Raw genomic sequence first — 24,949 nt, forward strand, 5'->3', positions numbered from 1 at the left:
AAACTAAATTTCCAGTGTTGGAAATGCACTGAAGAGCAAACCAAAGTATTACTCATTGGACAAGTAGTGATGACTGGACTGCTTTTTATTTGCCTTTCAAAATGTGATTCAGCCTCTTATGCTGCATTTCAGGGGCGGCACAGTGGTGCAGTGGTTAGCACTGTCGCCTCACAGTAAGAGGCTTCCAGGTTTGAACACACAGGTTCCCGGTCTGGGCCATTCTGTGTGCAGTTTGCATGTTCTCCCTGTGCTTATGTGGGTTTTCTCCACGGGTACTCTGCTTTCCAGAAAGAATACGTTGATTGGCTACTCTACATTGCTCCTGAGTGTGTGTGTGTGTGTGTGTGGTTGTTTGTCTTTGTGTGACAAAGACACTGCGATTGACTGTCAACCAGTCCAGAATGTCAGGCAGGATGCCTGTCGTCGGCTGGGATGGGCTCCAGCCCCTCTGCGACCCTGACGGATAAGCGGTATAGAAAATGGATGGATTGATGTTGCATTTCAAAATGCAGCTGTGACTTAACTGCTTCAGTTTAAACAGGCATGATATAGATATGTAGATGTAGATATGTCTAAAGATGTCTTCAACAAACAGCTTGACAAACAACTTTCTCTGTAGATGATCTGTAGATTCATGCTTTTACTGTATGCATCCTGAACTGTATATATGACTGTCAAAATTCTGGCTCTACTGGGATTGGAGCATTGAAAGAGAATGGAAAGAGATGGGTTTATAAATAGGACCTAACAAATTGACCTGTGGTCCTGAGTTGGCCATATTATGATCATAAAATTTTCAAACGTACCCAAACAGTTCAAATCCTGGGGTTGCCAGCGCCCCTGCAGGAAGTCTAGCCCTCCTTGTTGCCACCCTAAAATGCACACAGGACTCACCACACAAAACCCTACTGTTCACAACATGCTGACTATCAGCTACAGGTGGACACATAGCAACTGCACTTGGTAAACACAGTGGATGCTTTAGTGGCTTAAGTTTCAGATATTTTCTTCTTGTGTTGGAAGAGACCAAAACAGAGGTAAAAGAGGGTGACCACAAGCCCAACTCTAAGTTAATGATATTATTGGTTCTGCTGGACATGTTATCTGGACATCAGCTTAGTGTAAATAAAAAAAAAATATTACATGTGAAAATAAATAAATAAATTTAGACTGATGTTTTAGGCCATATCTCTATTATTTCTCTATGTTTTCTAAAATGCGTAAAACAGCGCCACCCCCGGATCGTCGATGTTGGTAAACAACAAACAACATTAAATGTTAAATATCAAACAGCGTAGCCTTAGCGAAGTGTCCCGGAGAGCAGAAAGGTGAAGCTGGCATCCTTTGAATTAAAAGCAGTTTTGTAACAAACATTCAAAGCTGAGGAGACAAGTCCCTACAAAAGAAGCTCAAGTCGGTTAAGTTTGTGATGCTTGTGGCCTCGCAACAAAAGCTATAAGCTAAGCTCATTTAAATTAAACAACGGGAAAAGTTAGCTTGTTTTACAGCGTTGCTAATGGTATTAGCTCCTTTTACGTGTTAGCTAGCAGACTTGGTTCTGTCAATAAACCAAAAATGACCGACACATTATGGATGATTCAACTACATGACAGAGAGAAGAACAGACTTCAGCATCAAATAACGTGAGTCAAATACACCCTTTGTCTGTCTCCTTGCTTGCTGCTTTGTTTTCTGATGTTTTATTTTCTCTCCACGGCCGTCTGTCCGTATTTAACTCCTTGAGACAAACCCGGAGGTAATTTTGTTTAGCCATACTGCATCTTGTTTTCTTGGACATAGTAACGGGGCCTCGCTGTGTTACAGTGTGTCTTTGAGTGATTTTTAATTGTTCTAGTTTTGAATTTATCGGTTGGCCAGTGTCCTGCTGATGGCGAGTGATTTGAGAGAGAGTCTGTGCAGAAAAGTCTGCTGCAGGTCCCTTGGGTTGAAAATTTCTTCTTTCCTGTTTGTTTTGAAGCTGTGCTGTATGAGGAGCACGGAGCTTAACGCTGCAGGCTACTTCTTGTGTGTCATTAATATAGATAGAAGTGTGTAAGTCATGCATTTGATACATGCAGTAGTAAATGGAAAACTTTCAATATGTGATTGTTTTTCACTGTTCAATCTTTTAAGTTTTGTGTATTGTATATTTTGTATGCCGAGAGGAACTTGATCTGTCAAATGTGAACATACTGATGTGAACATGCACGCTGGATTAAACAAATGGAGTCTAATACTGCCCTGCTGTAAATCCCTCCTTTATAAAAGGTTATAATGATCAGTTTTTTGTTTGGACACTTTTTTTTTAGAGAGGTGTCGATTCATCTTCACGGTTATTTTGTCAACTGTAGTTTGTGATGCAGTTGCTTTAAATTATGGGGTATCATTACTGAGTGGTGTTTCTAATACTACATCCATTTATATCAGCGATGGTAGAGAGAATAACAGAAAGACATCTCAGTATGAAGCAGTACAATTCAGCAGTACAACAAATTGCAAACCCCACAATGGCCAAGAACTTGAATCAACACATTACAACCGATAATTATGAATGCAGGATTTATTTAAAGGAACAGTCTGCCCAAAGATGAAAATTAAATCAAATACTTCTTGAGTTTCAAAGCCAAACAGAGTTCCTCTGTGGAGTTAAAAGCTTCACCCAACTTTCCGTTGGTGTGGGTGAACTTGATGGCTGTTGCATTCAACTTATCCAACTTATCAACTTATCTAGTTCTACCTAATAAATCGGCAACTGAGTGTAAATCTGTTGTCTATTTCTTGTTTACTAATGGAATGTCATGTGGTTTGTTGCCCTAGGCCACAATGGAACATTATGACCTATTTATACATGTCAACCTTGCTGGTAAAATGACCCAGTGCCCTGCTATGTACATTATTTCTTTAGAGGACCTGCCTGACTTGGCTTCCGAACCAGTCTACTGCTGAAATTAGCCCTTAGATTCAGAGTTCATTTCACTGGCCCCTCTGAAAGATCAGCTGGTTCCTATGCTTTACGTGTGCCAGAACCCTGTCCAAAGCATCTTTTTCAAATCTTTAGTAAGTTAATTTTTGTGACAGAAAATCAGAACAGAATTATTTATTTATTTAGTACTCACAAATTATGTCTGCAGATGGGGTTGTCAGATCAGAAAACACTTACTTACATACATGCATCTTTCTAGAAGGCAAATTATTTATGTCGTTATAATTTGGATGATATAGGATAGGATAGGATGAAATAGGAATGTGACAATAGAGATGAAGTTTCCTCTTGTTTTAGAGCTAATCTAATGTGTGTATGTAAGCTGTTATGCAGCTGAGAGAATGAATGTTTACATTGAATTTCCCTCGGGATCAATGAAGTATCTATTTATCTATCTATCTATCTACTGTGGTTATATGTGTTTTGTTGATTTCATTATTTTGCTTGTGTATATGCACACGTGTGTGTGTGTTGCTCTCAGACTAAGCCATCATGACTCCCCCCTCATCACGCCCGACAGGTGTTATTACATTGAAATGAGAGCAGTGATGTATGCATCTGTAATGTGGACCTGTCCTCTTCTGCTTGATGGAACCTGACGCCTCTCATTATCCTGACGCGTCTGAGAAAAGAACAAAGTAACAACACTTCATCTGAAGTGCTCCTCGTAAAGTACGATGAAGCATCCTAAGCACATTTCATAAATACTTAGATGGAAAATGAAATATCACATTTTAAAAGTTCTAACAAAGTACTAACATATCTGATGTCAGTTCTGTTTAGTGCAGATAAATAACAGTTTGGACCCAAGGTGTTAAAATGCACCGTATAGACAGAAAGTACACCTGACCAATACACCAACAGGGACTTTAATGACTTAGCATTCTCAATACACAGATGGCTTTGCAGCTATAACAGCTTCCACTCTTCTGGGAAGGCTTTCCCCAAGATTTTGGAGTGTTTTTGTGGGAATTTTGCCCATTCATGCAGTAGAGCATTTGTGACATCCTTGCTTTGTTCACTGGAGCACAGTCATGCAGGAATAGAAAATGGCCTTCCCCAAACTGTTGTTACAAAGTTGGAAGCATAGCATTGTCCAAAATGTCTTGGTCAGCATACCAAGACATTAGGCCATTAAGATTTTTAAGGGAGCTGAGCCCAACCCCTGAAAAACAGCCCAATAAAGAGGTGTGTCTGGATACTTTTGTCTATATAGTGTACTCAAGCAAAGAGTGAAATGATAATGGCAAAATCATGCATTTTATTTAGATTTGCCTTTCAAAACATTGTCACCAGGTACTTCTATAAACAATAGCATTCATAAACAGTGGAGACCAGTTGAAACATACATTGTTGATTTATAAGTCGTATTTGGCAACATAAAAGATGAATCACCAGCCCTTTGTCTTAATGTCAAAACAGTCAAAAATTACAGCAGCTCATCTGCTTCTCATAGAGAAATATCTTCACTACAGCAGAAGCTGGTGCTGTTGTTTGCCAAACTCTGATCCACTGCTATACACACACACACGCACGCACGCACACACGCATGCACGCACGCACACAGACACACACACTCTCCTGACAGATAGTTGCCATATTGTTTACAATATCAACTGCTTTGACTTACAGGCTGCTTTTCTTTGCAGACCACCTTGAAGACAACTCTTTATTCAGTTCACACGTCTTGGTTACTGATTTGTAACAAAACAGAGTAAAATACTCCCTTGTATTCTTTGTTGTTAATTAATAAAGCTTTGATATTTTGTTGTCCCATCCAGTGGTTGTTGTGCCAAAGAGACCCTCGAACGAGCTGGTTTTTAATCCCGACACACTGCAGCAGCAAATTTGACTGCTGTGCCACTGTGAACACAAACAATGAGCACTGATAAAATAAAAGATGCAAAAAAAGAAACTCTTTTGTTACATGAAGAGAAGAAAATGAGGATGTGAGCAGGCATAAAGGAAACAACCTAAATACAATCTCTGTTCAAGACAGTGTTCATTTTTATCCTGAACAGGATCTCTGTCTCTTTCCTGACACTATTTGTTATTATACTTGTCATTTTACTGTATTTACTGTAAAATTTGTATTTTCTTGTCATTTGTGCTTTAATTCCTTACCAATTATTTTTTATCTTAAGGAGAGTTTTAGATCTCTTTGAATGGCTTATAAATTCAACACACAACGGTGATTTCTTAAACGACAAAACATCATGCAGTTGCATCAAATTTCCGACAGGATTATGCCCTTCCTCTTTATCTCCACTCATCTGTGAACAGCTAAACGCATTTGACTGCCAAACCAGAATCATGTTCAACTCATAGACTGACTCCCATAGACTGTAAAATAAAGATGGAGGACATCCCAAAAGCGAATCCCCCTTGTGGTTGGCTGCGGTATAGGTCATACATAAAGATTATTCTTCATGTGATGATTTGAACTCATATTTCCTAAGTGAAAAGCAGGCAGCTGGGTCTTTATGCTGCAACTGTGAAGTGTAGTTTGTACTCTGAGACAAAATGGTGCTGTCAGTGGAAAAAAAATTACAACTTTTAGACTGACAGTTTTTAGTTGTGAGATACTGGAAAGAAGCCATTCACAGAAATTGGTGCTAGTGTGATTGCTCCCTGATTTGCACAGGTATAATCCTGTCCTGCTAAACCTTCTTTCTGCAGGCACACAACAGGGATGTGGGCTCCCTCTCATTCACTCCCATGATATCTGTTCATCATGCAGCTTTCATTTTTGATCAATACCACCTGAATGACACAGTAGAGAAGTGACTGTCCCGCTTGCTTAATGGTTTTCTTTCAGAAATTAAGAGCATAACCTGTCAGCTCTGCACTTGATTATATGTCTCGGTTATCATAACTTAAGCCACTATTTTTACACACCTACGATACCATTAGTGCGCCATAGCTCTACACGTTGTTATTTCTTATTAGCCGTGGCCTATAGGTTGGAGAATGTTGTGATCGGAAGGTCGCTGGTTCGATTCCCCCACCGGACGGGCAGGACAAATTTGAGTGTGGTGGAGTGATAATGTCCCCACCCGCTATTAGCCGGCTGATGTGCCCTTGAGCAAGGCACTTAATCCCCCAATATGCTCCCCGGGTGCTTGATGCAGCCCACTGCTCAATGTGTGTTTCAATGCATGTGGCATGTGTGTGTTTCAATCAGTGATGGGTTAAATGCAGAGAAGTAATTTCCCACTTTGGGATTAATAAAGTAAATTAAATTAAAATATATATAGATATATATTTTACGTTGCAAAGTAGCTTTTTACAAGAGACTGACAATAAGACAGGATGGAGGCAATATGAGGCCACATTTTAGCAGTAAAGCTTTACCGTATGCTCAATCACAGTATTCTCAAGCCATTGCCTGGGTGAGTGGCCAGCTCTGATTAGATAGAGGATGTCTGTTATGGTTACATAATGGCAACACTATAAGTAAATGTTTCAAGCAATGATTGGAGTAAAGTTTTGCTGTCATATCAGTCTCGTAATGTTTTTAGTAATGTTTTAGAGTGTGAACGTGTTGTCGTTTCCCTCAGCGATCGCTTGGGTGAATTGCATGAAAGGACAGCTCAAGTGTATTAGCGAATAAAGTATACACATTTCATTACCCTTCATCCCTTTATCTGTGGATGTGAAAGGGTCTTTTCACACGGCTGGGCTTATGCAATGCACGAACAAGCAGCCAGTCCCGTGTGTGCGGGCTGAGTTTGTCCATGTGCGCTCCAACAATTGAGAGGGACAAAGGTGAACCAACTGATTTGTTGCAGTCACTAAAATAATAGAGCAATTTCTTTCCTTAATGCTCATGGTCTGCTGTTGACTCTCTCTCTGTCTCTCTCTCTCTCTCTCTCTCTCTCTCTCTCACACACACACACACACACACACACACACACACACACACACACGAACAGGGCCAGGTCTGCTGAGAACAGGCTGTTCGCTCAAATCGTCCTCAAACAATGAAGTGCTGAACAGATCACATCAATCTCTCTCAAGAGAAATATTAGTTTCCCCCACCTTCCTTCCCCCTACCCACACATACTGGAGGAGGCCGAGGAGTTGCTTATGTTTTTGTGCCTGTGTGTGTGTGTGTGTGTGTGTGTGTGTTCAGTATGTTGACGTGTGTGTGCAGTGAGCTAGACAGTGGAAAAAAAAAGATACATTTTCAGCTTTTCTCAAATTTACCTTGAATCCCCTGTGAGGCTTACACAACTGGTGAAAATAGTCAGTGAGATTCCACTGCCATGACTGTCCTGCCGAGACATAAAACAACTTCTAACTGGTGACCATCAATTACACCTTTATTTGTTGGCTGGAGGTAGGGTGGAAGAGTCCTTGTTTTCACAGCAGCTTAAAGGGGGATTTTACAGCAAAAGAACTGCAATGATTTACACACACACACACACACACTTTTTTTGTGTGTGTATGTATATATGCATTTTGCCTATTTTAATAGCAGCTGTATCATCCTAAAATGTACTTAAGAGTGAGTAAATCATATACTTTCACTGCTGAACGGCAGTTTAATAGGCAGGATGTGACATGGTAAGTTTTTTAGGAATTAGTTTAGAAAATTTAAAAGAGAGAAGGAAGACTGATAAGGCAGGTGTGGGTTTAAAGAAGTTTCTTTTTCTTTGTGCAGCTTTAAGATTTTCTTAAAGAGAGGCATTCACTCCCCGTCTCTCTCTCTCTCTCTCCCACCCTCCCACTAATCTCTGTATATTAGCTCTCAGGAAGGGAAAGCTCTCTCGGTGTGTTCTGGCTGTTTTAATATCTGTCAGCTTCATCCTGTGCTCCATCCTTCTGCTTCCTCCTCTCTTATTTTGGCTCTCTGTTTCCTCCTGTCTTCATATTTCACTCCTTTGTTTGACTCCTCTGTCGCCGTCTCCGTTCACTCTATCAGTCCTCGTCAGTGACCGGCAGTGGACAACTACGTCAGTGTGCGTGTACGTGTGTGTGTTCAGAGACTGATGATGAGGTCTACGACGTTTAGTGCATTGTCTTGGCATTCCTCATTTCACCCAGTGCTTTTTGTCAGAGTGACCCGGGTCTCTTGACACTCCATATAAACACACTGATTACAGCTAGAACTATGGGACCTGTATGTGTGTGTGAGTTTGTGTTCAAGTGATTGAGGCCTAGTGTGCACCTGTGTTTAAGTGTTAACTCCACAGGAACATCTTTCAGCAGGTTAAAGCTGCTTATATGCAGAGATACACATTATTTCCAGGTTAAATTCCAAGAATCTCAAATTAACTACATAAAGTTTCATAAAATACACCCACCAGTGTATCACCTTTTGATATCCATTACTGTCAAGCTTGAACTGACAACATGCCCTTGGGATGTGAATTGGATAACTGCACACTAAAACATTCTTTTAACTGAAGCAGAACTATTGAATCAAATGTTTCTCCTTAGAAATGTATTCTCTGCCATACTGAGGATTTCATCTTACCACATTACATAATTGGTACAGAACTATTCAAGTGGCTTATGCTAGGTAGTTAATACAAGTAGTCCCTCTGTTAAGACTAGTGGTGAAGTGGGCCCAAATGCAATACTCAAGACTTAGTAGTAGATTTAAAAGGTTTAACAAAAAACTTGGTTGGAGTTGAGATGAGATCTGTGGCAGAGAGTGGGCAGGGTGGCAGGATAACCCAACAAAGCAGGTTGGCAGGCACAGAGAAATCACTGTAGGCGAGTGAATGGACTGGCTGAGCAGAGAGCCTGGCTGTAGATACTGCAGCAGCTTGATGAGGTAATGATGAGCAGGTGTGCCAGCCACAGGACTCTGTGAGCAGGAAGAAGGTAGTGGCCTGCTCTGTCTGTCCAGGGTGGAGTGCAGACGAGAGGCTGATGGTGGTACCAAGGGCTTGACTAAAGGCTTTCCAGTGACCCCTGCTGTACAGGATGAAGACAGGATACTGTTATTGGATACTGCTGGATACTACTGTCATTGCTGGTGGAGGACTCATCATTGGAAAGAGGATGTCTGGCATAATATTTTTGGAACCTGGGTAGTAAGTGATGGCAAATTAAAGGGCCCAGAGACTGATATGCTGATGTTCAACTGATGTGTTTCTGCAGTTTAGGCCTGCAAGACCTGTGAGAGCCGGTAGTTTGCTAAACCTGTAAGGACTTGTTGTTCTGTACTGTTGTCTCTTATGAAGCAGTGGTAGAAATATGGCATTTTGCCATTGCTCTGATCTTCTCAAGATCCGTCTTCAACTGCCTAGTCCTGGTGATGTAGCCCAAGAATCCCACTGAGCTTAACTTAAATTCAGAAACCTACTCAGCAGGAGTCTCTTGGCGGACGTGGACCTTCGCAGTGGATAGTGGCCAGCAGCTTGATGAGGTAATGATGAGCAAATGTGCCAGCCACAGGAGCCCAGGAGCGCCTATGCCACACAAAAACACAGAGAAAACATACACAGAGAGCCATGTTGATGTTGTTAGCATGGTTGTTAGCCAACTACCAGCAACCCCTTGGTTAAGTCTGCCGACCAGTCGGAGACTGTGCGCCTTATTTGTCGGACTCGCTGTACAAAATATCACCTCAGACTCACTGCATTGACTCAATGCCTTTATCAGATAATGTCTCAGATTGTCCAATGAACACTCTGTATACCACTCATCAGCTTTTTAGGAACTAAGAAAACAGGCTTGTTTCAAACTTAATGATGCATTTTTGGGATAACACATTGTGTTTTGAAAAGATTTCTGTGAGCCTTAGTGGCATTAGAATTTCTTAAGACATAAAAAAGCATGTAATCCTTCAAGTTTATTGAAAATATAAGAATCACCATACTTGGAGAGGCTTGCATTTAATTGGATAGTGATGATACTATTCAATAAAGCGATAATTTCTAAATTTAGTCATGGCCAAACTCACATTAGTACCACGTTTGCTGTTGTTCTGGGCAGCCTCTAAACTGCTTCTTCTGATTGGTAGAGTATGAAGCTGACAGCTCATTCTTGTCTCCCAGCACAGTTGGGGTTAGTTTAAAACCTCTTCCAGACCTCCACTAGAGTGAACAGGTGCCCTATCCAACCAGTAAGATTATGTTCACATGAGGAATGAACTGATAATCGGCCCAGTTGACTATGAATGAAAGAATGAATAAAAGAATGAAACAATGCTTCTGCTCTTTACAAAGTTTCTGTGTTCTCCAAAATACAGTAAATACTGTAAATAATGTGCATAAATGCAAGATAAACAGTAGGGTTACACATGAAAGTTGTGAGAAAATAATGCACAAGTGCTTTCTTTCCTTTTTCTGGGAGTATCAAAACACATCTTCTTCTTTGTGGTAGAAAATGAACTTTCCCACCTTTTCAACATTGCATGTGCAGATGGCAGTTGTTAACGCTTCAGTTGATTCATCTTTGTTTAACTTTGCATTTGTTGATGTGGAAATAATTCAAATTATTGCTGTAAGTTAAAGTCTTGTATTAACAAAGCTGAATTTGAGGGCTTCCATCTGAATTGAGTCTGAAAGGAACAATAGCTGCCGAACATCTTTAAACATCTCTGACCTCATTACCTTTACCTTGCTCCCATATATGCATAGAATTTTTTGAATTCATGTTCTTTATTTAATATGTGCTGAGAGCAGGCGTGCAGATGATGGGATTATCCTACTTCATGAACAGTGTGAAATGCATGTCTGTACTGCGCTGTTTACACGAACTCTGGACATTTTTTATTTGTGTAGACATAAAAGTCAGTTATCCCCTTGAAATTAGTTTCCTTTCTTTTCTTTTTTGTTCCATTCTGTTATGTTGCATTGTATTTTTTTTTTCATTACTGTCTTTTAATTTCATTCCAATCTGTTCTGTTTCGTTCCATTTGACACTATATAGACAAAAATATTGGGACATCTGACCATTACACCAAGAAGGACTTTAATGACATCACATTCTCAATATAGAGACATTAATATGAAGCTGCTTTTGCAGCTGTAACAGCTTCCACTCTTGTGTGAAGGCTTTCCACAAGAGTATTTTCTGAGTATTTGTGAGGTCTGGCACTGATGTTGGACCAAAAGGTCTGACTCGCAGACTCTGTTCCAGTTCATCCCAAAAGTGTTTGATGGGGTTGAGGTCAGGACTCTGTGTGGGCCAGTCGAGTTCTTCCACACTCATGCGGCCATGTCTTTATGGACTTTGCTTTGTGCACTGTGGCACAGTCATGCTGGAATAGAAAAGGACCTTCCCCAAACTGTTGCCACAAATTCAGCATAGCATTGTCCAAAATGTCTCGATATGCTGAAGCATCAAGAGTATGTATGTAAGGGTGCCTAGCCAAGTCCCTGAAAAACAGCTCCATACCACACCAGAATTTTATAAGAGGGTGTCCAAGTGTCCAGTGTTCTGTATAGTGTGTTTTATTCTGCTTCATTCCAATCTGTTCCAATATGTTGTAGCTGTAGACTTTGTCTCTGAGTGGCAGCACCACATTAGTGTTGACGCCCCATCACTCCTACTGTAAGATATTTTGCGGTCTTTGAGTGCGTCAGAACAAACATTAGCAACCAGAATCATCAAACTATAATAACTGTTCAACACCGGGAACTACACTGTCCCATACACACATTCTTAAATGCTCTGGTTGGTAATCTGAAAGTGACTATGAGTTTCAGTAGCTGATTATGTTTTCTAAGCAATTATTGGTCATCTCAGAGACGTTTTTGAACTGATCCACCAAAACCTGTTATATCACCTTGAACATGTTTATTCCACACATCATCTTGTTAACTGATGTTGGCAGAGCTTTAGCTTTGCGTGGTTGGCCAAACACACACAGCAACTACCGCATGAATCGGTTACATTCATAGACCATTGTCCTTTCTGCTTATCTGTGGTGACTGTTGTACTGCTATTGAAATTCAGAGTGTTTTTCTGCCTCTGATTGTGAAACCTGAGCGGCCAAGGTGGAACTAATTCTCTCAGGCTTGTTAGCAGAGGTTGTCGTACTTTGTTTGTGTGCTGCAGAAATGTGTCTCTACCCTCTGAAGCTCGCCTGTCCTCATTCCTCTATTTGCTTTTATGTCTCAAGTACATTATTTTGTTATTATTATTAACCAAAAAAGCTGTCCGCGCTCTCTCTCGTGTCCGGGAGAGCGGAAATTGAATATTGCATTTAAAAGTCAATTTCCACGATGGGATTACGCAAATCAGCCTCTCCCCGTTTCACCCTTTTGCTTCCATTCATCTCTCATTCATCCTCCTCCACCTTGATGCATCTCTTCATTTGCTGTGGTTTACTCTATTCATTTGAAGGCATATTTTTTTCACGCTCAGCAGCCCGACTCATGTTTTTCCACTTTGCATTGTTACGCCGCCCCCAGCCAACTTGTGTGTGTGCGTGTGTGTGTGTGTGTGTGTGCATATACAAATTTCTTGCCCAGGCCTTTTCAACTGCAAAAAAATAATATGAAAAAAAACCCCTAAAAGCTATTACTCCTCTGAAATCTAATGCTTTTGGTCAGTGCAATTTAACTATTAAAAGTGTGTGTTATTTATTTATCTTTCTATCTGTTCATTCATATTGAAAGAGGGGAAATTATTGAAACCGTGCCTGTGAAGTGAATTAGGAGAAGAAGACATGGCTGAACATAACCCCACCTCACTCAGAGTCAAACTGTCTCTCTGGCTCTCAGAAACATTCTCCTATCAAAACATTGATAGATTTCTTGATAACAATTAAAAATAGATGTAGGGGCAAAAATACAGTATACATATGGCACTAAAAAGGTCTGTAGTCAGTGCTGTAGTGAGTGAGGCTGCTCATTTTGTGTTAAAGATATTAGATTGTTTGATGTTAGATTCAAGCATTAGCTTCAATATGTCTGCTACTACTTATACTTCTACTCTAATCTACCAATAGTAGAGGCTGTTTTTTACATCAAAAAAACATTTTTTTTCTGCAAGTGTGAGCGTGAGAGAGGTGGCATGTTTCTGAGGAGCCAAAATTTAAGATGGACATGTCTTGAGTTTTTTTCTTCATGATTTTGACAAAGTGCTGTGGTGGGAAACTTGAAGGTGGTGTTGCGATAGTAATCTGAAGCTGCAGCTAACGCCCGACACACCAGGCATGTTTAATTAACCATCATATGCACACTACCTGCTGAGGGATGAGAAATCTTGAAGGAATGTTCGGAAGATGGGACTTTCGGAGCGTTAAATACTGAGAACGTGACATATCAAAGTCCTGCATGTGTTCCTGCAGTTAAAATAACAAGCAGTGTCTTGAAATTAGAATTTGCAGAACTTCTAGCTTGGAGCTTCTAATGATTTTCATCCCTTTGGACATGCTTTTCCTCATAACTCAAAAAATACAGCACTTCTGAAAGGGAAATCATGGTTGCTCTGTGGCACACTGACTCACTAGCTGACTTGACTTTTGCAGGTGTGGTAAATATTTCCATAACAGCGAACTCCACCAATCACATACATCATTGTTACACTTAAACTTTGTGGGTAATGTGGTACATGTTTTTATTTTCAAACCATATTGATATTATCCAGACTTGTAGCTTACATAGGACCATACTCTGTTGTTTCATAATCTCATAGCTCCCAGTAAGTCTTTGGATCTTTGATTCAGATTTGAAACATGAAGCAGATTTTCACTTCTATAACCTCACTGTTGAGCTTTATTGTATGAGCCAGAAGTAAGAGAGAAAACGGAAAGGGACGGAGCGTTGTTTGTAATTGGCTACAAGTAGGGTGTCTGAAAATAGCATGTAGAGACTGGCAAAAATAATCATATCAGTCCTGACAAATTGTTAGAAATCACATTCTTGCAAAAACATTTTATATTATGGAAATTTGGCCCTATCACAACTTAAACAATATCCTAATCAGAGAAGTGAACAAAATATGAAAAGTCCACCCAGTCCTCTGCCACCTCCCCCTACCCTGCTGCTTTCCTCACTTTCTGCACCTCTCAGACGGCATCTCTCGCCGCCCCACTTTGCTCTCTGCTTGTTTACAGTAAGCAGGTCCGAGCAGGATGGTTTTACCTTTTATGGCCATTCTTTATCCATGGTAAAAGTGCACTAATACAGCGGTATGCTGCCCACCTCTCCCTCCTTGTTCTGACCTCCCGGATGGGGGACCAGGGGTGGGTGGACTATGAGCGTGCATGTGTTTATGTGTGTGTGTGTACAGAGTGGATCAGCAGTCTGTGAGGCATTCAGTTTCTGATGTGCTGTTAAAGCACCTTTTTAAAACGTCTCACTTTGTCCACATGGACAGATAGTGGCTGAGGCAGAGGTTTGTTTTGAATGTCTGTCTGTATAAAAATCTCCTCTCACGAGTGTTTAGGTTAGACTGGGGGTTCCTATGCCTGACACACATACATGAACGCACAGAAAAGCAGGCAGGTGTTATTGAGTAAGACCTGCTGTGAACATATCGAAGCATTCAAGGCAGGAATGAGTGTGAGCAGGAGAGAAGGAGGGGAGAGACAGCGTGGTGCAGGCACGAGCTCAGACAGGGACTGTTCTGCAACTTTATTTTTACAATTGGTAATTGGTAGAGTTTGTATTTCTCAATAGTTGTTTTACTTGTTCAAAAATTCAACTTAACAAATGCAACACAAATGTCATTGTTTAGTAAAGTGTGGATCACTCTCAAACTGATGAAATGATGATGTATCAAATTAAACTTATGGCTAAATATAAAACAAAAGTACTTTAAATTAGACTGCAATTGGGTACGTTGTGCTACATCTACATTGAAATAATAAAAACGCAGAGAACTAAGTGAGACATGCAACACTAAGTGACCCACATATGTTCGTTCTTTGATGAGCTCTATTAAAGACAGGTGAGTAAAGTGGACAAGTAAGGCTGAAATATGTGGGCTCTAAAGTGTTTTGGTTGCATTCGTGCATTGTGAGCTGAGCTGTATGTTGGTAAAGAGAAGTGTGCGTTACCATTTGAAAAATGCTGTGATGTGAAGACAGCATTAACTCCTTGTCTTATGTAAACTGTAATTCCACCTTCCACATTGTAGCATCGGTTACAACCCTTCAAACCTTCTCCGCTGATAGTCTTTGCTGGGTGTCAAGGCTAACATGTCGGCATACCCACAACGTCTCAGAGATTTTGAGTACGTGTTTTTCATTGATATATTTGCGTGTCTGTTTGAAGCCTATGTGTAGCAGTGAGGACTTAAGTTAGCCACAGGGTGTGTGCTGAGATCTGACCTTCACTGGTTATGAAATGTCAGCGTGTATGTCTGTGTGTGTGTGTGACTCTGGAATTCCAGTGTCAAGGGCCTGAGAAACAGCCGTGTACAAACAAACATAGGCTCGTCTTTCCCTGTTGCCCTCCTCTGGTCCCTATCACTCACATGAAACATACACACACACACATGAACACACGGCGTGGTTGCATGGGAGCGGTGTTTATTGTCTCAGTGTTAACTAACGTCGCTGCCATATCTGGCCTCTGTAATTAGATTTACCTTTCCTTGTTTTTCTTTCCTTTCATTCAGCCCTTTCCTGCCTTTTGCTTTCTATTTCTCCATCAAAGTTGTTTTTTTTACATGAACGGCCTACGCAGAGGGAGGGAGTAAAGGTAAGGAGAAGAGGAGGATCCCAACTCCTGCTTTTTTCCTTGCTTACATCTTATTTTATTTTTTTTTCTTCTCTCTTCCCATCACCGACTCTTTCACCTGTCCTCTGCCTCCTTGAGTTCTGTGGGAACAGCAACACCCTGCGGTTCCTCCCAGGGTGTTGCCAGCGGGATCCCTGTTGTCTCACCCTGCCCCTCAACACCCCTCACCTCACCTGGAGGGATGGGATACCTTGCTGTGGGGCGCACACACACAAATCACAAACACACAGTTACATTTCAGACACTCGGTGGGTCCTCTCAGTCCCTACTGAGAGTGCAATGTCTCTTCTGTGCAGTTAAAAAGACTGTGTTAGTGTGTGTTTTCCCCACAGAGCTGAGGTTGCAACCTACTGTCAGGGGAGATGTTGTGATCTCTCTATTGTTGTTTTGCCTTTTATCTGCTCCCTCTTTCCATTATCTCTCTCTCCTCTCCTCATCAACTTGTCCCGGATGCTTTTGGATGTGGAGGCAAACACACACAGGAGAACCTGAGAAACCCACACAGTGAAACAAGCACATAGCAATTGTACAACAAAAAAGTTTACTTTAATATCCATTATCTTGTGACAGAAGCCCATGAGATGCATGAAGTTTTGTTTAAAGTCGATGGTACAGTCTTTTTGTGTTTGTGTGCGTGGGCGGCCGATTTTAGCAACAGTCTTTTTAGTGATACAGTCTCTGGTTCTGTTTTGGAAAGAAAACCTAAAAATGTCCCAGTGCTGGTTGAAGTGACCCTGCAGTGCCAGCTGTAAACTCCTCTTATGGTAGTGTTATGGCCATGTGTACAGTGCTGTGTGTGTACGTCTACGTGGGCTTTGTTTTCCCCTCTAGATTTAAAGCCTTACATGGAGACAAACAGACACCAGTAGCTACATGGAAGCTCTCCAGACAGGTTTTTGTTGTGTGTGCACAAATGTGTGTGTGCCATTCTTTGTCTGTGTGTACATAAACCTTACAGACCCATGGGTGAAGGCTACCATATCAAAGGTTCAGTAAGCAGGGGATTAAATATCACTCCCCCGCTAAAAAAGGTTTGGTCCTGTTTAGAAGTGACAACAATAGGTGGCAAAACACTAGACTGTCACTAGAGGGGCGAAACCCAGTCCGCTATGCCCTGAAGTACATGGTTTTTAATCCTTCAGTTTAAATTTGATGGGCCTCCTGCTGTCAAAAATGAACATTACCACATCTACCTTTTTCTTTCCCATTTTCACACGATTTTCACCTGGTCTGCTTTTGCTTCTTTTTTTTTTTCTTTTTTTTTTTTTAATCCGTCTGTGAATGCTCAGACACATCTGGATGTACCAAAATGAAAGACCGGAGACTTGAGTTCAAGAGGGAATAAAAAAAAAGAAAACAGCCCCCCTTCTCTCACTCCTCCTCCTCCTCCTCCTAAGCAGCCCTCCCCTCCAGGGAATGTTTTGGGGCCCAGCTCATATTTTGTTTGCACAATGCATTCCTGCAGGCTCTTTATTTATGTCAATCTTCCTTTTGATCAGAGTCCGGTTACCACCAGTTACCCACTCGCTGCTCCTGTGAGTGAAGGAACCCACCTGTGATGCAGGAGTGTGTGTGTGTATGTGTGTGTGTGTGTGTGTGTCTGCAGGAGTCGGGGGCCTTCGTTCCAGGGCAAGTTTACCGTCAATTAATATGGCTAAATGATTCCCTCACATGGTAAAGTATTTATGTAAGGTGATCTGGCTGGTGGCGGAGCCCAGGACATCTGGCTGTGATCTACACCACAGATGGTTCTACCTGCTCATACACACATACACACACACACACACACACACAGACAGACTCTGGAGGTGGAGAGATGAGGTAGATGTTTTTGTGTCCAAGTGGATGCGTGGTGAACTGTGTGCGTATGTGCTTTAGTTTTCTTTAGCCTTTGCGCCCGACTGCCGGTGCTAAAAGGAAATGGTGAAGTCAAGCTTTTCAATGGGATGCACATGCATACTACTGAGAGAGTAGGTCATGCGTGCTTGACTTCTGGGCTTGGTTAGGAGAACCAGAGCTTTGAATGTGCACCTTGACAAATTAAACACAAAAAAACCAACAGAATTTAGGAATAACCTTTCAAAGATCGAACGTTATGCACTGCTATATCTTCTCCCAAAGAACAGGAAAAGGCAAAACAAAAAACAGTTTAACAAGTAGGGGGACATATTGAAGTGTATTGAAAACAGCTGGCATAATGATCAGACCCCTATTTGTCTAAACAAATACAACATCGTTTCTGTACGAATGATTTGCTTCAAGTTTCCATGATAATACATGATTTTCATCTGGAAGCAAAGAAATATGTTTTCAGTTAAGTTGTTGTCACTGGGTTGTCGTATAATTTATGATCTACAATTGACTGCTATAGATGTAAGTGTTTGCCTTGTGTACTTTAAGGTTCCCTCATATGTTACTGACCTACTGTCATTTTTGTCATAGAAACTGTCATAAGAAACTTGACTGTCAATTACAGTAAAGGTCTCCATTGAGTCATTCTTCATAGTACACCATATGTTGAATAGTTCCTGCTTAGTTTATCCTTGCAGGATTGTTTTCATATTTTATATATTGTTCCAGTGTGCTGTGGCTGCTTAATTCAGAAACAAGTCTTTTGATTAGTTATTGAGTGTTTATTATCTTTCTTTCTTTTGGAAATGATTTTCAGATGGTTGCTAATGTTTAAAAACAGGTAGGCCTGGGCAGTATAGCTCAAAAATCCATGATAAAATCTCTCATTTCAGATGTTAATAATTACTGATAATTTTTAATTAACATTTTACAATAAAGATCAGAAGAGAAAAGTGTGAATTAAACTACTTTATTTTGAATTTTAACACTTTTTTCTTGTAATGTTTCAGTTTTAGGATTATAAGGATTGAAATTGTGTAGAGTGTAAGGACTTGCAAATTTATTGTGTGCCTGTTTGTCTTCATTTTGCTTTTTTGATTGACTTCCAAAATATTCATGTTATTATTGCTACTAATACAATGCAAGAAATTGTCTGTGGATGATTACAAATCTACTAAACTCCAACACTAATATTACTGTTATATTACTATTGTTGTACAAATGGCCTGTAAGGCAGTAACTGTAGTTACCTTGTGTATAGCAGTACCTGGCTGGATTGTAATCTGTGGGTTAGTCTAACAGTGTGATCAGTTTTCTGATGACTTGTTTGGTTACTTTGATTCCATCAGACACTTGAAATGACACTCTGTATACCCTAAAACATCTCAAATGTGATTTTTCTTTTTTTAAAAGCTCCTACCTGCCTTGAGATACATCACTATGCAAAAGGTATTACAGACTGATATCTACTGATAATTAACAGAAAAGAAAACAAGTTCAAACCTTTTTCCTACAAATGTCAGTGTACACATGTAATTCCAAACTCAGTATGAGACTCCAAAGATTAGGTTGTCCACTGGTGGTCCAGTGGTCTTGGCAAAGTGATGTGTTTCCTTGACACGAGCCAATAAAAACCAACCAGCTTTTTTTTTTTTGTAAATTCTTGTGAAGTTTTTTTTTTTTCCTGTAAATTTGCCACATTAATGTCAGAATATTTGCACCTCCTTCCATCCCTCCAATATGCCATTGTACTCCCTTGTGGATGATGTTCATTTTTGTGCTCTTCTTGGCTTGAAGAGAGATGGATGCCGGTGAATCTTTCCTGGAAACCAGCCTTCTACTCTCCACACTTATTTCTCATCTCCCCCTCCTCTCCATCCCTCCATCCTGAAAGAGCCCTCAAGAGATGTGTGTACCCTCTCGCCGCCCGTATCCAAATAATTAATCCAAAGCAATTACTCTCCTCCTTCATCTGTCCGTCGGCCCGCTAACAAAACATTTCGACACGTGTCCTCATCACTCCCCTTTAATTAAGGCAGCACTATTTATCACTCCCCTTTAATTATCCTAGCCTGTTTATCAGTCTGCCTTTAATGGAATAGGCACCAGAGAGATACTCGTACAAAACACACCCCGCTACGCTTTCCTCGCTTCTGCCAGTTTTGAACTCAAGAAGAGAAAAAAAAAACCCAACAAAAAACAATTAGTCAAGGAAAGCAAAACACAGAATTAAAAAGAGGGAGAGGAGAGAAACTCGGAGAGCTGAAGGAGATATAAGTTGTTGTTTTGCTTCCTCTCTCTGCAATCAGGGTGATGGCCACCCTCGCACACTCCACTGGGCTTTTGTTCCCCTCGCAGAAAGCTTCCGCAGACTCCAAGCAGTTCACACTGAGTTCAAACACACACACACACACACACACACACACACACACATGCAGACACACACACACACACAGATCAAACACACCTCCACAATAGTTCTTTTGTGTTCAGTAACCATGGTTTCTGTCAGGTTTAATGCCTAGCAACCTGTGTCACGGGCCAACCACTCACTGAGAAGGGGAGGGCTGCTGGTACACTTCATAACAGCACAAGTGTTTGACCATGAAACAAATTTTACGATCACGGCACTTGCTCAGAGTAGCTGAGTTTGAACATGGCAGTGGGAGTATTTTTTTTTGAGTGTGAGTATGGTATGCTTGTGTGTGTGTGTGTGTGTGTGTGTGTGTGTGAGAGAGAGAGAGTGTACGCAGCTGATGGGTGTTATGGGCTGCAGGAAAGATCATGTTTTGCTTGTCCTCACAAGATGCATACTAACAGAGTTGTCCATCAGCCTTTAACCAGCTCAGACAGAGGAGAAACCCACAGGAGAAGGGAGGCAGCTGCAAAATCACACCCAGATACAGTGCTCCTCCCTTGGATCCAGAACTCACAGGCCTGGCTGAAGCTTGCTCAGCCTGGGAGCAATTTGGTGCATGTAAATTGCAACCACACATGGGTTGGAACACTAGTAGGGTCTCACACACACACACACACATGCGTGCACACACACACACAAGCTGCTGGTAGGGTCAGAAGTCTGGGTGTCACACCCTGTCATTGCAGATTAAGTTATGCAAAGTGAGGTGGTCGGGCAGCCAACCCCTAGGGCTTAACAAGCAGGAAACACTAATTGGGTCGGCTTGCTGATTGCCATAATTGCTACTGGGTGTGTGTGTGTGTGTGTGTGTGTGCATGCATATCTGACTGAGAGCGGAAAGCTGAACAACCTGCTAGGTAACATGGCAGCTTTCAGCATGGACCGCTATCCTCAAGAGGAGAAGAAGAAGATAAAGGAGATGAGGAAATGGAAGGAGAAGGAGAGTGATAAAATGGGGGATTAAAATTATCGTAGGTCAGGAATTACACAGAAAATCAAGATCGCTAGAGAGATACTTTATTTGTCTCGAAGCAGTACATTTTTTTCCTTTGTATATTGTATGTGCATATGTAGTGCAAACAAGTCAGTCAGACAGCATTTTACAAAACTGCAGGATTCACAGGAGCGACAGGGGCCACACAACCCACCAAAGTAGGGCATCAAGTACAATAAAACATGCTCACAAGCCAATTATATATGATTATATATATAATATTTCACACTTGCCAGTCTTAACTGCCTCCTGCACAATTTTAAGTTCTTTAACAGCTGCAAACAGGAGACAAAACATAGTGAGAGGCCAAACGGCAAGCCTCCAAAATGTCCTCAGTGGGTGAGAGAGTTTCTGCTTGGTGCTTGTCTCTGGAGGACCCACGTGCTTTAGCAGGTAACTCTGCTGTCGTGGCTGAGTTCTGCTCATCCTAATCGACTTTTGACAATGTAGTGGCTGAAACCCAAAGGAGGCACCGGCACGCTGATGATTGGTCATTTTCACCGCAATCACATCCTCCTTGAACCTTGATCGACAACTTCTATTATCATTGCAATCGGCTGACAGTTTGGACAGAGGCTTGTCATTCCTGACTGCATTTATTGTTTGTTTTTTTTTTTTCTTTTTTAATCTATGTTAGATGAAACTAGGAAACTAATGTCATAGGGCACTGGATTTGATGAACTTACTGTTTATCAGACCACAAATGAGAGGCGAATTAGACTGGAAAATTGATAGGTGCAGCTAGCACAGTGTTTCTGATCTCACTGATTCGTGTACAAAAAAACACCTGATCACCTTTTAAGAAGAATATACTTGGTAGGACTTTATTTGAATTTGGTGTGCATAACAGAAACATCTTAAACAATGTAAGCTTTGCATTAAAAATGACTCTGACCAAATGACCCTTACTGACACATGGTCATAAACATTCATGAAAGGTGTCATGCCAGTCTTATGCACACCACTTTAAATAAAGTATTATCAAATGTATTCTGGTTTTCCCTCTGATCTCCTCTGGCTGCTCTGCCTCAGCTCTCTTTGATTTGTGGGATTTGCAGGAGGTGTCAATCAGAGTTCAAGGAAGTTATGATTACGTTGAAAATGACCAATCACAAGAGGGCCAGTCCCTCCCCTGGTTTTCACACGATTTTTTAAAAGTTAGAGTGATTCACAAGAATTGAATGCAGTCGACTTGAAGAGTGTAGTTACCTGTGAAAGCCCTCTCATTGCTTGCCTGGCATTAACTCTCTCACGCATGGTGGCGGCTTTGTGCTCTTGATGTTTAGCTCTATAGACACAGGTGCCATTCTTTGCTTCCTGCTATGTTTGGTTTCTCACTTGCAGGTGCTTTTGTACCTCTCAGTTGAGCATGAGCTCATATTATGTGATTGACGATTAATATTTGCATTCCCTATTGGGGAATTTTTATTCTAATTGGACATAAATAGCCTCCTAGTCTTTCCTATCCAAAATAGTTATGTTGTTGTCCTCAAAAGAGTGTCCCCTATCATTCACATGTCGGTAAACTGTTGAATCCTTCCCTGAGGAATTGACCCTCCTGTGTTGAGCCACACATTTGTTCCAAAATCCACAAATTGCTGGTGATATCAGGGACCTTAATAACAACACCACAGAAGGTAAATATCTCCTCAACAATCAGAACTGAAGAAACCCCTTGGATGAGAGGCGAAACAATCAGAAGTTTCTTCAAACAAGAGTTTCAACCCCTCATTGGATAACCGTGAGATGGATAATTCAGAATCTTCAGATATCCTACCCATGTTAAAAATCTTTTATTGTTTTTGCAGCTTTCCTCTTTTATCCATCAAACAAAAAATAAGTTAAAATCTTTCATTTCTTGAGGTCATAAAGCCCTCAGGATAATTGCATTGGACACTAAACGCTGAAGAAAAATGTTTTCTTTGTTGGAACAGTGGAACTGAGTTTGTAATTGAAACACGAGGAAATGTTGTGTGCAGTAATTTTTGAAATACAGTGACTGCTTATTAAATATCAATATGTTGAACAGCCATTTGAATATCCCATATTATTCAAATGACTGGTCGAAGAAAACATTAAAGTGTCCCACAAACAGAATTACAGTAAATGATTGTGAACTGCATGCTGTTAAAAATGTCTTTTAAGATTCTGAAAATAGATCAGCTCCTTAAAGTCTGCCACACTTGCTGAATGGCATCACTCGGCGCCGTGCCACAGTTCAATGAAACCGCACACTTTAAATTAAGTGCGTTCCGTTCTTATTTTAAAAAAATAAAAAATGAACATACTGCTTCTCGTGGAGAGAAGCTTAGATATAAAGATTCACATGGAAAGTAATCACAACGAAAAACATTATTGTCACACATTCATGCTAATAAACCCCGAGGCTAGCATGCTTATTAAATTGAAATAGGCTGCATCAAGTTGTGGTCTGCAGCAGAATAATTTGTGCACAGGGGTTTTCGAGACTGATGTAATTAGGTACCGATGGAGGTAGCTGTTGCGTGTGTGAACTGAACTGTCCACATCCTCGTTTCTAGCCAGCTAAGCCCCGTTGAATGACATTCTGGGAGAAAGCCTGATGAACTTTAGGCACTTTGGAAGATTCCACTTCACTGTCATGTCCTTCACCTGTGTTCACTGTGTGCATGCTCGGTCATGCTGTCGTGATGATGTTGATGTTTCAGTAACTAGAGTGCAACTGTATGATTTGTTTTAAATCCCCAATCAGTGTCTAGGTTGATGTAAAATGAAATTTTGTGCTCAGATATCAGAAAATACAACATTTAGCTGTATTCCCTTGAATTCACCTTGAAATCAACATCTGCCATCTTCTTCTTTACTCATTCTTCATGTTCCTTCATGTTCGTGTTCCTCCTCTTTGCTCTCATCTGCTCTCTCTCTCTCTCTCTCTCTCTCTCTCTCTCTCTCTCTCTCTCTCTCACACACACACACACACACACACACACACACACACACACCTAAAGAAGCATCCTGTTCTTTCACTATCCAGTTACTGTGGCCAGAAAAGTAACAATATTTTTGCAATATCTGTAGATTTTTTTTTCAAAAATGCTGTCACACAAATTCATCTTCAGCTGTTTAATGTATGTCTTGTCTCTTTCTTAAGCAAATTAATTTCATTCACATTAAAAGTGCAGGCAGGCGCAGAGAGAGTCTGTAACAATTAATGAATTATGAGTAGGCAATTGGATGAATCAGGTCAATCAAATCAAAAAATACAAAAGATCTGACATTTGGGCTAGTTTATTTACGCAGCACACAATGTGTACATCACTGTAGTCCTCAGTAATGATATATTGCAACACCCTAATCCTAACCTGCTCTGTTGTTCTGCCAAACATTTTTATTTATTTTAAATTTCTTTGGATGCTTCCACTTGTGGAGTTAAATGAACCAGGTCACTGCTGTAGCCCTGATTGTCTGCTTTCATCAGCTCTTCCCTGGCACTCTTGCACGCACACACACACACACACACACACAGTCATGTTTCCATCACTTTTGGACATTACATAGACTTACATTCATTTCATGGAGGCTTAACCACCACCTGACCATAACAATAAACATTACTTGCCTAATCCTTAACCTTACCCTTACCTTAACCTAACACAAACCTCAACCGAAGCTTGAAGGAAGTATTCACCCTAATACTTAAAGACTTACATTGTGGGGATTTGCATTTTGTCCCCATCAGGAAGGCAGGTCCCCACAATGCAACTTTGTCCCCACAACTGCAGCAATACACATATACACAAGCACACAGACTTGTGCACTTTTACCCTGCCCCCACACCCCCCACCAACCTCACCCATGAGGTGCTGGTGCCCAGCACGGCTAACGATGCACAGCTACAAAGGCAGTGTTGCCCCGTTAGTCCGTTAGCCAGCCTCTGTGCAACTGCTCCCAGCAAGCGTGCTGGATTTTAGGGTTTAGTGTCCCACTGAGACAGAATAATGAGTGTATGTTTCTAATCTGTGTGCGTGGCTGTGGGTGTGCATGTGTGTTTGTGTGAAGCAGCAATG

The 24,949-nt window shown here is 41.0% G+C and overlaps 1 protein-coding gene across 4 annotated transcripts in view; it reads left to right on the forward strand.

The window, feature by feature from the left end:
• The first annotated feature begins 1,247 nt into the window (after positions 1-1,247).
• The window catches only part of foxp4 (forkhead box P4), a 191,745-nt gene continuing 168,043 nt past the window's right edge, over positions 1,248-24,949 (forward strand). For 2 of the 4 annotated variants that reach the window (XM_046384177.1, XM_046384178.1), the window contains exon 1: positions 1,249-1,643. The gene's annotated coding sequence lies outside the window, so the exon portion shown is untranslated. Of the gene's footprint in view, positions 1,644-24,949 lie in introns of all 4 variants that reach the window. The other 2 variants (XM_046384179.1, XM_046384181.1) reach the window with 2 other exon arrangements.

This window comes from Scatophagus argus, chromosome 3, assembly GCF_020382885.2.
Source record: "Scatophagus argus isolate fScaArg1 chromosome 3, fScaArg1.pri, whole genome shotgun sequence".
Lineage (NCBI taxonomy): Eukaryota > Metazoa > Chordata > Actinopteri > Scatophagidae > Scatophagus > Scatophagus argus.